The sequence below is a fragment of the Apodemus sylvaticus genome, chromosome 10 (assembly GCF_947179515.1).
Source record: "Apodemus sylvaticus chromosome 10, mApoSyl1.1, whole genome shotgun sequence".
NCBI lineage: Eukaryota > Metazoa > Chordata > Mammalia > Rodentia > Muridae > Apodemus > Apodemus sylvaticus.
In genome coordinates, this window is record NC_067481.1 from 52,367,978 (window position 1) to 52,382,435 (window position 14,458).

The window sequence follows — 14,458 nt, forward strand, 5'->3', positions numbered from 1 at the left end:
CCCTACCTGTCATCTCCTTCACAGTGTAAAAACCTTAATTTCCACTTGTCTTTGGAGCCCTCAGGGCATTTGAAATAAAGAAAGAGAATAACAGCCATTGTACTCCCCGGGGATTCCACTGTGCTCAGTCAGCACTTCGGCTTGGTAGCAAGAAACAGTAACCCTGCCTCCAAGGCCTTGCAGCCTATCGCAGGGTCAGCCAGACTCCACAGCTTGGCCCCTTGTTTGAATGAAGGCCAGAGCCATTTGCGGTTTGCGTTGGGTAGTATAAAGTTTGTTTATTGACACCGTTCTTAGCTATGGGAGCTGGAGAGAGATGGCTCAGCAGGAAGAAGCCAGAGAAGAAGTAAGGGCACCTTCCCATTAAAACCAAGTTGCTCTGTAAGTAAATCTGAGTGGAGGGGGGAGGAAGCATCTAATTAGAATGATAATGACATCCCCAGCCTGCCCCCCCCCCCCCTTGTGCTGTATTGTTCAGACTGATTTTATTTTTCAAATTGCCAGTTTAAAAGGACGTTACTTGAAAGGTACACAAGATCAGCCCTCAATTTTCAGTTTGGCTCCGGTCTCTCTGTAAGGGAGCATCCTTTGCCAATGGTGCTTTTTGTTTTCCCTTTCCTCTCAGTCTGCTGCAGCCGCGTTAAAAATCCACTCGGGGAGGGAATACATATTCAGGTTTGTGTGAAGAAAAACTAAAATGACTAAGTGCAGTGCGAACCATTTAGAGAGAGGAGAAGCTGGGCCAGAAGGAAGGAACCTGGGTACCCGCTGTTCCTTACAGCCTGGTAGATCACAGGTCTGCCTCTCCTGCAAAGAGGCCTGCCGTGCATGCGTCATCAGGATGGTTGAGCCCGGAGTCAGATGTGGCTTGCTGTGTGAGTGTGAGGCCTCACGAGTCACCAGCAGCATGTGTCCTCTGTAGCCCCAGTGCTGGGAACAGGGAGAAAGGGCGATTGCTGGGGTTTTTGGTTGCAGTTGAATTGGTAAGTTTCACACACACACACACACACACACACACAGAGAGAGAGAGAGAGAGAGAGAGAGAGAAGTCTTTGTTCTTGAAAGAGTGCAGAATTGTAGAAAAAAAAATACTACATTTCTTTCTAAAATATCCTACCTGGCAATTAGCGTGTAATAAAAGAAAGGGAGTGTTTAAACTGAAGTAGCTCTATAAACAGATACTCAAACATTAATTCTAATTTAATTGCTTTACTGTGGGCACCGTGGAGATTTCAGACCACGGAGCAAGCATCTTCTCTGCACTCATTCAGCTGAACAGCTTGCCGAGCACTGCCTTGGCTGAGTGATTGGATGACTGGTACACACAGCATCCTACCTCCAGCAATGTACCCTTTGCCAGGCCCACGACCCCCACCTTCTCCTGGGGCTCAGGCCAACTGACCAGTGCTGTGGGCGTGGCTGCCGAGGCCAGGTAGCTAACACACAGAGGAGGTACAGAGGTTCAGAATCAGAGCCTTCTTACAGGGCATCCAATTTTAACCTCTTCCAGACCAGTTGTCAGTGTTGCTAACAAGCCTGGAGCGGCAGATTTCAAGTGCTCGCTGCCTATTCCTGTCCCGTGAGAAGAACAGACTTTGCCTCCAGACCCCACTTCCCAGCTCCTTCACACTCCATCCAGCTGGCACAGTGACATCATCATTTTGTCTGTTGGCACTTCCTGTTTGTGCCATTCTGACTCATTACCGAGCTAGAGATACAGGGCCACCCTTGTTTGGGGTCCTGTCCGTGTTTGGGGCTTTCTTCTTCCATTTCGTTTGATCTCACCATGTCTCCATAGCTTTGAACAGCTTGGATAAACCAATGGTTCCCACATTCCTATCTCTAGCTCAGGCTTCTCCAGTCTCCAGACAGCATGGATATCCTGTCAGCTACCCAACACACCCATCTGGCCATCTAAGTTCCTGGTCTCAGTACTCTGAAAACACAACCCTTTATTATCCGCCCACCCTTTATCCTCCGCCCACAATTGCGGATGCTCTCCTCACTCTCCTCACCGCAGTTCCCATGGCTCCACCTATTGGCTGTGCAGAAGCATGGCTGGGGAGGAGGCTTTTTCTCCCTGGCTCTCAGCCCCTCTTCACTCACCCTCTGCAAATGCCATCCATTATCTGTCTATCACCACCTCTTTCCGCTGCCCCCTCAATTCATGTCCCATTGGCTCTCCTTGCCAGGTGTCACAGTGTGCCCCCAGAATTGGCCTCTCCCTTCACCACTACTCTCTGACAGTCCATTTCAAGACAGCCGTTGAGCAGTTCTTTTGGAATATGAATTCAAGTATAGCAGTTCCTCTGGGTCTTTCTGTAGCCATGTGAGTCTCCACAGTGATGCAAAAGGCCAAAGGCATGGTGTGTGTGTGTGTGTGTGTGTGTGTGTGTGTGTGTGTTGGGGGGGATTTCTGACCTGCTGAGTGCTCTCCTGTCTTAGTTTGGATTTTTATTCCTGGGAAGAGACGGCCTGACCACAGTAACTCTTGTAAAGGAAAGCTTTTAGTTGGGGCATGCTCAGAGTATCATGGCGAGGAGGGAGCATGGCGGCGCACGGGCAGACAGGATGCTAGAGAGGTAGCGGGGAGTTAATATACGGATCCTCGGGCAGCAGGAGGACAGAGACACTTGTCTGGCTTGAGCATTTGAAACCCCAGAGCCCACCCGAGTGACATGCTTCCTCCAACAAGGCCACACCTCCTAATACCTCTCGAAAAGTGCCATTCAACAATGGCCACCAACTTCCACTCCCTGGCCCCCATAGGCTGGTAGCCATATCATAATACAAAAATGCATCCAGTCAAAAGTTCCCATAGTCTATCACAACCTCAATATTGTTTACAAGTCCAAAGTCCACATCTCCCTTCTTAGAACCTCCTCAGTCACTCTGCACTGCTGCTCCCAGACAGCCACAGAGGTCCCTGTCCCTGCTTCAGGACTTTTCCAGCTGCCTTTTCTGATCACTCCCCTCGAAACCCAGCCTCCATCCACCCCTAGTCACTCCCACCCCCACGTGATTGCCCCCCTAACACTAACACTACCTCTGACTATCACCCAGGTCCTTAAACTGTGGGTCATACTGTGTGGGGTCCTTTAAATGTGTGTGGAGGCTGCAGACAATTTGTCAACAATAAAATGTTTCTGAATACTCAACAGTCAAATTCAGTTCAAAATCAAATGCTCATCGAATCTGAGGGGCTTCTGGCAGTGCTCAGCTGCGTTGCCCACATGACTTGGCTCTGAATACACAAAAGGCCCACTCACAATTCAGTGTTGTAGTGTCCCATGACACCAATCAACACTACTCCACCCCTGGCTCAGATCTGAGACTGGTGTAGATTCTGCATTGCAGTGTTTTAACTGTACATACAAAGGGCTCTGCTCTTACGGAAACACAGTGGTTTGCTCATAGAACACAAAGACTTTTCATATTTTCTGATCCTCATTCCTTAGCAAGCGTCAAAGCAGTGTGGTTTGGAATGTATAGAGTTAGAATGTTTACCTTTAAAAAAAAAACTCTCTTTGAGTGGTTGAGTTGAATTCCATTAAAAAGAAGTTGTTCAACAAAATTCAGCTTCGTTAGGACAAAATTCCCAACAATCTTTGAAGTGGCCCTGAATATATCTCTGGCATGTTGGGCTATGTGTTTATGCAAATTGACATTCTCAGCATTGATTGTAAAACACTGATCAACTCCGAAAGATCTCGAAGATGCCCTGTGTCCTGCACTATCAAAAATTCAGTCAAGATTTCTTGGTGTAAAAATAAGCCGCACATCCATCATCAGTGTGCAAACTTGCTATTGTGTTACCAAATGCTTAAACTGTACATACCAATAAGGTGCCTTAGAATAAATGTCTTTATGATGTATTATTGTTAAATGCTTCATTTGCATACCTATTTTACATGCCTACGGATCTGGACCCTATACACATTTCCTGGGTGAAAAGAGGCCATGTGTTGAAAGAATTTAAGGCCCTGTTCTGACGTGCTGCAGACTGCTGGCTTCCAAACTGCCCAGTTTGCTAGAAGGTGCCATGAAGGAAGACATATTTTTGTTTTATACATTTCAACATTCCTTAGTGCTTAGGATGGGGTCTGGTCCTTAGAAAGGGCTCAGCAAATGATGGCCAAGAAGAGATTTTCTGAGCTGTGGAGACAATCTATTGGTAACTCTTACCAAATATTTCAAAATACTCTACACGGAGAAAACCCAATGTGATATCCTGCATATTCAGTAATTCAGTAATCTTCCCATTTAAAATAAGTTCCCTATGTGATTTTATTATTTGTATATGCATGAGTGTTTTGTCTGCATGTATGCCTGGCACCCTATGGGTACAATGCACTCAGAAGCTAGAAAGAGCATTCAAAACCCTGGAGTAGAGTTACAGATGGTTGTGAGCCACTGTGTGGGTACCGAGAATGGAACCCTGGGCCTCTGGAAGTACAGGCCATGCTCTGAAAGACTACCAAGCTACTTCTCCAGATCCAAGGGTGAGATGCATTTTAAAAATCATTTTCATATGCTTGTTGTCTGTGTATGTGAATGCAGTGCCTGCAGAGGCCAGAAGAGAAGGTGTTGGATCCCTTGAGTTGGAGTTACAAGTAGTTGTGAACTCCCTGAAGTGGGGGCTTGAACCCAAACCACATTCTCTTTAAGGACAGTATGCACTCTTACTGCTGAGTCAACTTTTTAGGTATCTGGTGAGGTCTAAACAGTTGACTATATTTCTGCAGATGCAGGGAGCTCACAGTGATTAGAAAATCAGTAATAGGGGCTTAGCCACAGAATAATTATAGAATAGGGTTAGGGTTGGGGTCTTGCGGTGTCTGCATCTTATAGGCTTCCTGTTCTGGGCCTTTCAGGTTATGCAGAGCCCTTTTTGAAAGGATGTGTGTGGCTGTCAGCAATTGGGGCAGTGGGCTGAGGCCTTGTTTAGCATTTAGTGTATGGACTTCTCTGACCAGCCACTGTTCCTTGTGTCCTAGGGTCAGATGGCCGTTTGTGTGCATATCCCTAATCAACCACCTCTACCTGCAAATGGAAAGTTCCCTGCAGCCCGGGGTGAAGAAGGACCCTGGCAGGCCTGGGCATCCTCACCTTTGCCCACCACCCATGGTTGGTCCAGGCTGGTTCAGATGACCAAAGTCCCCTATCTAATTCCTGAAACTTCTTGGGTGTGCAGCTTGCTCCTTCCCTTGTTCTGAGTCACTGAGGGTCACTGAGGCACCATCTCTGTCTCACTGCCTTACCACCTGCTTCAGTCAGCCTGCCTTCTGTCAGTCAGCATTACCTGCCTCCATCCTCATTTGCTGCCTGCTGATTTCAGAAGGTTTGGGGAGCAGCAGGGATCATTTTGTGGGATAACTGTGTCCCTGAGACACCTCCCTCCATGTGGGGGCTTAGTTACTGTTGCCTTTCTGATGATTTCAGCTCCTCTTCACGGGCTGCTTTTCTCTGTGTTCTGAGAGGCTGTCTGTCTTGGGTCACAACCGTCATGTACTTTTCTGCCTAGACAGAGGCTTTGGGAGGTGGAATGGGGAGAAAAGATTTACTTTTTCCTCCTTTAGCTTCTTCCCCTTATCACTCTGGGCTAGCTGTGGGACCTCTTGGCTTGGTTGCAGCCTTGCCTCCAGGCTTGCTCTCTTCCCATGTTCTTCCTCTTCCAGCGGCAAGAAAGCAAAGGTAGTCCCTGGGGCTGACTGGTGGAGTCCTTCCGGCATCGCATCATTGTAACAATGTGCTTTCCAAGAGCTATTGCCTCCCCTGGCTTGGGCGATTTGTTCCCAAGGTCGTTTCGCAATACCCCTTCTCCTCCTAACTCGTTTCTCCCAGCTCAGCCCTCTTGTAATTCCCAAGATCAGTTTCTGTGTTTTATTTCTCCTCTTCTTGCCCCTCCAGGGAATTTGGGGCGGGATGGGTGGGGTATGTTTGATCTTTTACTGTCTTCCCTACCAAGCCGGCTTCCAGACTGTAGTGACCAGCCTTCTGTTCACTCTCTAAGAGCAGCAGTAAGTCGCTACTCTGAGCAAGTGATGGGAAGACTACATTTCTAAGCCTGTTAGGATAATGTCTCAGCATCAGTGGTCCAGCACCGTGTACTACTCTGTATCTTGTTCTATGGATGCTGGCGGAAGCATCTGCTGCATGTCCCTGTGCTGAATGATGTAGCAATTTTCTTTTGAATGCTGTAGGTGCCCAGTAAGAAGTTGGGCCATCAATAATGTCTGACTACATGGTTTCGAGATAGACTTTGTTTATCTGGGGCCGGAGAGCAGATGCCCACACGGGCTTGTTCAATCCTGGGTTCCCAGTGAATCCTTTGTTGCTTTATTTTAGTGTTGTTTTTCTGAAGAGCTGTTTCTCCCTAGGCTTGCGGAAGTGACTTTGAACCAGCTTGATCAAACTCCAAGCAGCTGTGTGAGGTGAAAACTCACCACCAAGGGGAAAAAGAAGCTGGAGGCGGGGAAAGCAGGCACCATGGAATGAAGAAACCTAAGAATGTTACTGCAACATCACCGGCCTGCTGAGTGGCACTGAGGCAGAGCTACAGTTTCTCTGAGGAGGGACAAGGGCTAGCAGGGAACTGTTTGGTCAGGACTAGTGTCAGCTGCTCACCTGTCTCTGGCGCTCCTATCTCACACCACCCTGGCAAGCCAATCATCTCCACGCTTTTCCATTCCTTCCTCCAGAGGCAGAGGGGTGGCGAAATATTTGGGGTTTGGGGACCAATGGGATGGTACTAAGTGTCTAATCTCTCCAAGTTGCAGTGCCCTCACCTGCAAGGCAGGAAGCACACAAATGCTTGGCACTGGTGGTCGTGAAAGTAGGAGCTTATTAATGGAGACAAGCAGTTGGTGCAATACAGAGGGATCCTCTCTGCTGCAGGTAATGAACCCTCCAGTATTGGAGGTATGCAAGGCTTGACGTTTTGTGGTGCTTCCAGCCCTGCATGGGGAGAGTGAGGACTAGTCTGGTCAACCTGAATTAATCCCACAGCAGTAGCAGAGGGGAGGTTTTGATTTTGTTAAACAGAGTCTGGGATTTCATGTGTCAGCGTGCTGCCTGGCAATTAAAATCAGGAGAGTTTAATCTGAAGAGAGTTCCAGCTCTGTTGTTTGCCCTTTTAATCTTGTCTGTTACCATGGGAACGGCAAGTGATTGCAATCACCACTGTTTGTATTGTGAGCCTGCTCCCATCAATGTGGCTTTTGAAAAACAAGAAATAAAAATCTTGACTTCTGCACACCACTCATTACTATTCAGAACGAACCAGGAAGTTCCGTCAAGCGCTTCCTTCCCAGCACATGCTCTGAAATCCCCACCAGCCCCATTTCTGGCCTGCTTTCTTTCCGCTCCTCTCTCCTTGAGCCAGGTGGCTCTGCCACGTGCTGGGAGAGCGTCACCAGGCAGGATGAGATCCTGGGTGAGCTGGGGACCCTTTGCTGGGGAGGAACTGGCTACCGAGCCTCCATCAAGGAGTGACGGGTGTGCAAGGGCTGTTTACGTTCCTCCAGATCATGGATGTTAGTTTTTAATTTTTACTTTTCTTCATTTACTTTGCATGCCTGTGGTTGTGCACACACAGGTGAGTGTGTGAGTACAGGAGAATGCTTGCCACAGCCCACGTGTGGAGGTTGGAGGATAACTTTGGACCTTGCTTTCTCTCTTGTTTGAGACAGAACCTTTCTTTTGTTGTTCTTTGCTGTGTGATCTGGGCTTGCTGCTCCTGCAGCTTCTGGGAATTCTCCTGTCTCTGCTCCCATCTCATTGTAGGAGTTCTGGGATTACAGATGACCTATCACTGCCAGACTTTATGTGGATTCTGGGAACTCAAACCCAGGTCTTCACACTTGAGCATCGAGCACTTTACCCATTGTGCTATCTTCTCAGATCCTCATGGACGTTGTGCTAGCTGTGCTCATCATCTCGACTGTGATTGCTTCCCGAAGGAAGAGAGATGCTGTCCAGTGCCATTGTGAAAGGAAGAGTTGGGACCAGCAGTTCCCAGTGTGTTGGGCTGAGAAGTGTGTGATTTTTTTTTTCAGGGGCCTACTGGTCACCTGCAAAGTTACAGCAGTGGCCTGCCTGTCTCCTGGCTCCTGCTGGCCTTGAGACCCAGAGGCTCCATGGCCTAGAGGGAGATGACTTCAGCCTTCTTTCAGAGGACTCCCAATACCTCTGCCTCCTCCTACAGCTTACAGAATGCTTTATGGTGAGAATGTGAAAATGTTGGCCTCGTGCCCAGACCTAATTGATTAAAGCATTTTTCTTCGAGTAGAGAGAGACTCCAGTGAGCATTGATCCCACTCCGGTGTGTAACAGCTGAGAATAAACTGTTGGGTGAGGAAGGAACGTGCCAGAGGTCAGGGGATGAGAGAGCGTCTCCCAGCCCCGGTGGCTTGTTTTGCGTAAATCCGACCTCATTGCAAGACATGCCTCAGGCGGTTTCATTTCATAAACCTTGAAAAATTGAAACTCCTTTTTTTTTAAATTTGGAATACATATGCCTCATATTATGTCTCTTTAGAGAAGATACAAGCCAGTTCAATGTGTATCAAATTCTAGAAATGCATACTGAACGGCCACAGTGTTTTCAGGATAGAACCACAGGCCAGGAGAACGTTGAACTCTCACTGATTCCAACATTAGCTCCGATCTCTAGGTCTTCTAGTCTTGTTATCTTGAGGGACTACTTCACGCCTCAGGCGTGCTCTGTAATATGAAGAGAGTGGGTGCTTCGGTTTGATGTGAAAGGTCCCCACAGTCTCATATGTGGTGATGTGTGGAAGGCAGTGGAATCTTCTGGATGTAAGGACCTACTTTCTGGAAATCATATAGGGGCATGTCTTTGGATGTTACATTCACCTCTGGTGACCCTCTGCACTCTCTGCTTCCTGGCTGTACCACATGAGGAGTCGGTGTCCCCAACTTAGTTAGGATGTCTATTTTGTAATAATAATAATAATAATGATGATGATAACAACAACAACAACCAAATGTAACTTGGGGAGGAAAGGGTTTATTTTGTCTTGCAGATTGAAGTCACCATGCAGTGATGTCGAGGCAGGAACCTGGAGGCAAGAACTGATGCAGAGGCCGTGGAGGAGGCTGCTTACCAACTCACTCAGCCTCCCTTCTAATAGCACCCAGGACAACCAGCCCAGGGGTGGCACAGTGGCAGTGAGCTGGGTCTTCCCACATCAATTATCAATCAAGCAAACGCGCCACAGACTTGCCCACACATTAGTCTAGTGGGGGCATTTTCTCACCTGAAGCCTCTTCTTGCCAGGTGCGTCCAACTTGGGTCGAGCTGATGTAGAACTGGCCTGCGTGGTCCCACACTCCCGTAGCCACCACCTTCACCAGGCTTTCCCATCAGGGTGAACTCGAACTCCTTTGAAACCGTGAGCCTGAAGTTGTGTCTGTCAGATGTCACGGTCCCAGGGAAGGCAATGAATGCAGAGGGCTTGCCTGGTCCACCTTGCACCATCCATGAGGTTTTGCACGAGGTGCACTTGAAAAGCAATGGAGAATCATGTGTAATTATCCTGTGGCTATTGTCGACACAGATTCTTAGAGTTAGGTCTTCCAGCTCTCAAGGGGGACTGGAACTCCTCAGGTAGATCTGGAATCTAGCTGATGGACTGAAGTTTCAGACCTCTCTTGATGTTTTCTTATTTATACAGACTGAGTCAGATTGTAGCAAAACCCAGAGTGAAGTCCCTTCCAGGTACAAACCAGCTCATTCTTTCCTGCCTCAAAGCCTTTCCTGGGGCTGAATACTGAAAGATTCAGCATTTTTCACTGATGGCCATAAGCCCCCGCTCTCTGACTGTGTCTTGTATTTTCTTCCTTCAGAGCAACCTGGCTTTCCCCCGTTCCTTCCTTCCTTCCTTCCTTCCTTCCTTCCTTCCTTCCTTCCTTCCTCTTCCTTCCTCTCTCCCTCCTTTCCTTCCTTCCTTTTTCCCTTCCTTCCTTCCTTCCTTCCTTCCTTCCTTCCTTCCTTCCTTCCTTCCTTCCTTCCTTTTCTGTCCCCACTCCTTCCTCCCTCTCCCCCTTCCTTCTCCTCCTTCTTTGAGTAAGTCTTATCTATATCCAGCCTGGAACTCACTATGTAGACCACGCAGGCCTTGAACTCACAGAAATCCACTTATATCTGTCTCTGGCATGCTGGGATTAAAGGTGTACACCACCATTCTCAGCTTGCTTTTAAAAAACCCAAAAGAACAACAACAAAGCAGGGTGTACGCAGGGGCTCAGGCTAGGCTCTAACTCCTGCACTCAAGCTGTTCTCCTGCTCTTGCCACCAGAATGCTGAGCCCACAGGTGAGCACCGCTATGTCTAGGTGTTCTTACACATAAACAGCACTCTGGTAAATAGAGTGTTGCTAGGACACAGCCACTTCCTCGTATCTCTGTCTTGTCTGTAACTGAATTTTCAGAACAATGATTGAGCTGAATCATTGCAACAGAAGCTGTGTGGTCCACACAGAATAACATAGAAAGAAATATCTGGCCATTTACAAGAATAGTCTGTCTCAAGGGTCCTCCCCTGACAGATGGTAGCCACTTCACCTTACAGTTGTGCTGCCCACAACTGGTTCAGGACTACAGCAGGGGGCAAAGAAGTGTCTCATTCTGTATCTTGGTAGGGCTGATTCTTGGGTATAAGCTACACTGCATAGTTCAGCTCCTCCAGGGCCAGTCTGAGGATGGACCGACTGCTACTTATCTGCTGAGCCTTTCCCCTGCCCTCTCCTGGCCCTCTAACCATTTGGTGACAAAATATAGGTACTAGAACTCCCCCTTGGGCTATGTTCCTAAGGGTCTTGCCTTTTATTTTGGTAGTTCTAGGGGCCAAGATTAAGGTGTCCTACATGCCAGCTAAGTACTCTATTATAAGCTACATCCCCTTCAAGCTAAGTACTCTATCATCAAGCCACACCCACTTTGTGCTTAAGTGCTCAATTATCACGCCACCTACTCACCCTGTGACTTTTTAAGTCACTCGAACCTTTCCCACAGTCTCTTGAGTGGAAGCCCAATTTTCAAACAGAAAGAACCGTGTGTGTGTGTGTGTGTGTGTGTGTGTGTGTGATAATGTATGAGTGTGTATGTGGTGTATGTGTATGTATGAGTGTGTATGTGGTGTATGTGTATGTATGAGTGTGTATGTGGTGTATGTGTATGTGTGGAGTGTGTGTGTGATGTGTGAATGTGTGTGGTATATGTGCAAGTGTGTGTGTAGTGTGTGCATAGTGTGTGTGTATGGGTATGTGTGTGTGTTGGGATCCAGGTGCTTTGTCTACCCCTCTCCCTTTGTCAGCCTCATCTCAATGTTCCCAGATCCCAAGGATTCATAGAGCATTGATAAATGATGCCTGGACAGGTGTATAGCAGAATTTGACAATGGAGACTATTGTAACCACCAGTGTCCCCAGCTTTGGCATTCCCAGGAGAGTGTAAAGAGCCTTTGTGTTTTCAGCAACTGCACGTGGGAACTTCTGGATGAGATTCTGGAAAGCCTGAGACCCTGCTGCCGTGTGTGAGGGTGCCAGTCTGCGACATATGCACATGGTGGGGTTGATGTGTGCCTCAAGTCTCCCTGAGGTGGACAGACATGCAGCAAGATGGATTAAGATAGAGGAGACACTTCAGCAGCCAGTGATGGGAAATGAAGACCACTCCCTTCACTGTGGCAGTTGAGACATCTTTCTGTGGGATGGACTGGGATACTCTGAGAGTTCTGAGAAGAAGGTATTTTAAAACTGCCATCCCTTTTAGGGTAAGAGCGGAACCCCTGGCTTCAACCCTCTCTTTCCAAGGCAGATAATCCTCCTCCTCTTTGCTAATCTCAGAATTATATGTGTCTAGAAGACAACCAGGAAGACAGTTTATTGTTAAAATGACCAAGTTCACTTTGGTCACATTGAAGAGAGAGAGAGAGAAAAAAAAAAAAGAGCTATTTTCTAGTGTCTAAATCTCATTAAAAAAGCAATTTTGCAATCAATTACAATGCAATTTAGCCACTAACTGTTTAATTATATATTTTAAAAAACCAGAAACAGAAGATGCAGCCAGAGTGAGTCCGTTCTCTCTGTCCCCACACTATGAGCCAGGCCAAGAGAAACTGTCTTTGGATGAGGTTTGGGCAGCGGGATGAGTCTCTGGCTTTCCAAGTCAGTAAGTTACACCAGCCTAAGGAGGTAGCTGCACTCACAACACGCTGCAGCCGGAGACATACATTTTTTTTTCCCTACAAGAGCTTGGACCTTTCTTATTCTGTCATGCACTATAAAAATTGTATAATTCTGTGTGGCTTTTATTAAAGGAACATTATTTCTATAAATTATTTTTTAATGCTGTGGAAGAATTTGCCTTCTGGAACCATCTTGGTGAAAATAATCTGCAGATGAAATAGAGACTCAGGCCTTCGGAGTGCTGGAGATATCAAGGTCTGGAAGAGAGGGGTGGCTCACTCCTTTAACCCCAGCGCTTGGGAAAGCTATATATAGTAAAACTTTGTCTTGACAAAAAGGAGGACAGTGTTGTGATGGTTCTAGTCATCCTCAAGGGAAAAAGGACATGGGGGTGAGTGGCGTCTGTGGTTGCTTGGGTGGAGGTGGGTGCTGATAGATCCAGTTCTGCCTGAAAGACCAGGAGGACTGGGCCCAGGGGCTTCTGTGCACTAGACCTTCTATCCCAACTCTCAACCAAGAATAGAGGAAGCTCACAGAGCACACTTGGGAATCCTGTTGGGTCATCCCTTGGTGCATTCTCTGTGGTTTCTACTCTGTGGTTTACCTTCAGCTTGCTTCTTATATTCCTGGTTTGTAGCTTTTGGTCCAGAGAATCACATACTTTGGATATCTGTCCAGTTATAGACAGTAACTCCTTCTCTCTCTATGTGTGGCCATGGATGTGGGTGTGGCCATGTATGTGGATATGCACATGCACACACACATAGACCAGAGGAGAGCCTTCACTGCCATTACCCAGGAACCACCCACTTTGTTTCTGTGAGACAGCATCTCTCATTGGCCTGGAGCTCACCAAGAGGCTGGTCTGGCTGGTCTGAAAGCCTGAGATATCTGTCTGCCCCACCTCCCTAGTGCTGGGATTACAGGCATATGCCATCCATGGTGCCTGGCTTTTTGAATCCGGGTCCGGAGGATGAAACTCAGGTCCTTGTGCTTGTAAGACAAGTGTTTTGCTGGCTGAGTCACTGGGCTGTCCTCTCTTTGGTGGGATATTGCATGCAAAAGGCCACAGCCCCTGCCTTGTTGGATATAGTCAAGAGAAGGCTTTCTTTTGCTTTCCTTCTGTCCATCCTGACCATAGGCAACAGAGGTAATGCTACTGAGGGTATCTTTTTGGGAAGTTAGTGGCAGAACTTACTGACAGACATGAGCAGTATCAGCCTGTTTTAAAATCTGCATTCCTGCTGCATGGGGGCTGGCAGATATAGCAATATTATTCAGGGAAATGTTGGCATTTCAGCTGTAGTCTGGCTATCGCTGGAAGTCCACAGAACCTTGGCCATGGGCTGTGTTCACAGAAGTTTTTCAACATAAGAAACTCAATGTTGGGAATCTCTGTTCCCTATTCTTGGACCAAGAGTCACACTGGCCCCCAGCTTAGGCTGTGATCCTGGTTGCAGGTCAAAGATGCGCCCCAGTGGTTGAGTTCTGCATCCCTTTCCAGACTCAGCTCTAGCCTTGAACCAAATGCTGTATCCAGATGGAGCTGGGAATCCTTGAATTGTCTGAGCCATGATCTAAGTGCGGCCCCCTCCGTCCTCACCTCCCAAGCACCTCCCATCATTACGTCTCTAAGTGAAATGTCTCCCCACCCTGAGATGTGACTTGCATCTGGTTCTGGGTCCATAAGCCTTGGAGGCTCTGGAGGTGAGGAGAGGATGCTAGAGGCAACCTGTGCTCTAAGTGCTGTCCTGGGGAGATGCCTGAAGGAGGGCTGCGGAGGAGGATGTGCTGGCTTTAAGAGGTGTGAATAGGGATGAAGGGAAAAGCTGACGGGCTGAGCATGAGTTATATGGTGTCTACAGTGTTCCAGGCCTGGGGAGGAGTGTTCAGTCCCTATTACCTTCCAGACCTTCACGCACAGTATTGGCAAGTCAGGATTCTTACGGTTGCCATTTCTCAAAGGGTCCACTGACCGGGTTGGCTTCTTGCTGGCCCAGGCAAGTCAAACTTGGGCCTTTGTGACTTTGTGCCAGATGTTTGAAACCTCAAGCTGCCGTGCTAAGGATGTCCGCTGCAGGTGGTGGCAAGGTCTAATTTGTGCTTTGGGAAGACAATTTGGGTGAAACATGTCCACACTTGGTGGAGACTGGAGGCTGGACGCAGGTGAGGAGGCTGCCGCAGATTCAGCGGTGGATTCTGTTGAGGAGGAGCGGTGCAGCCAGTGGTCCCATTTGAACTCATTT

The 14,458-nt window shown here is 47.9% G+C and overlaps 1 long non-coding RNA gene across 8 annotated transcripts; it reads left to right on the forward strand.

Moving 5' to 3' along the window:
• The first annotated feature begins 263 nt into the window (after positions 1–263).
• On the forward strand, positions 264–12,512 carry LOC127694962 (uncharacterized). Of its 8 annotated transcripts, none has more exons than XR_007979877.1 (6): positions 4,349–4,502; positions 4,998–5,127; positions 6,381–7,435; positions 8,058–8,224; positions 9,029–9,301; positions 11,498–12,512. It is a non-coding gene; the product is annotated as an uncharacterized LOC127694962 (long non-coding RNA). The 8 variants fall into 8 exon arrangements; XR_007979883.1 differs by lacking the exon at positions 4,998–5,127 and having other exon boundaries at positions 11,498–11,769; positions 12,075–12,512; XR_007979882.1 differs by lacking the exon at positions 4,998–5,127 and having other exon boundaries at positions 6,381–6,434; positions 6,780–7,435.
• The last annotated feature ends 1,946 nt before the right edge of the window (positions 12,513–14,458 follow it).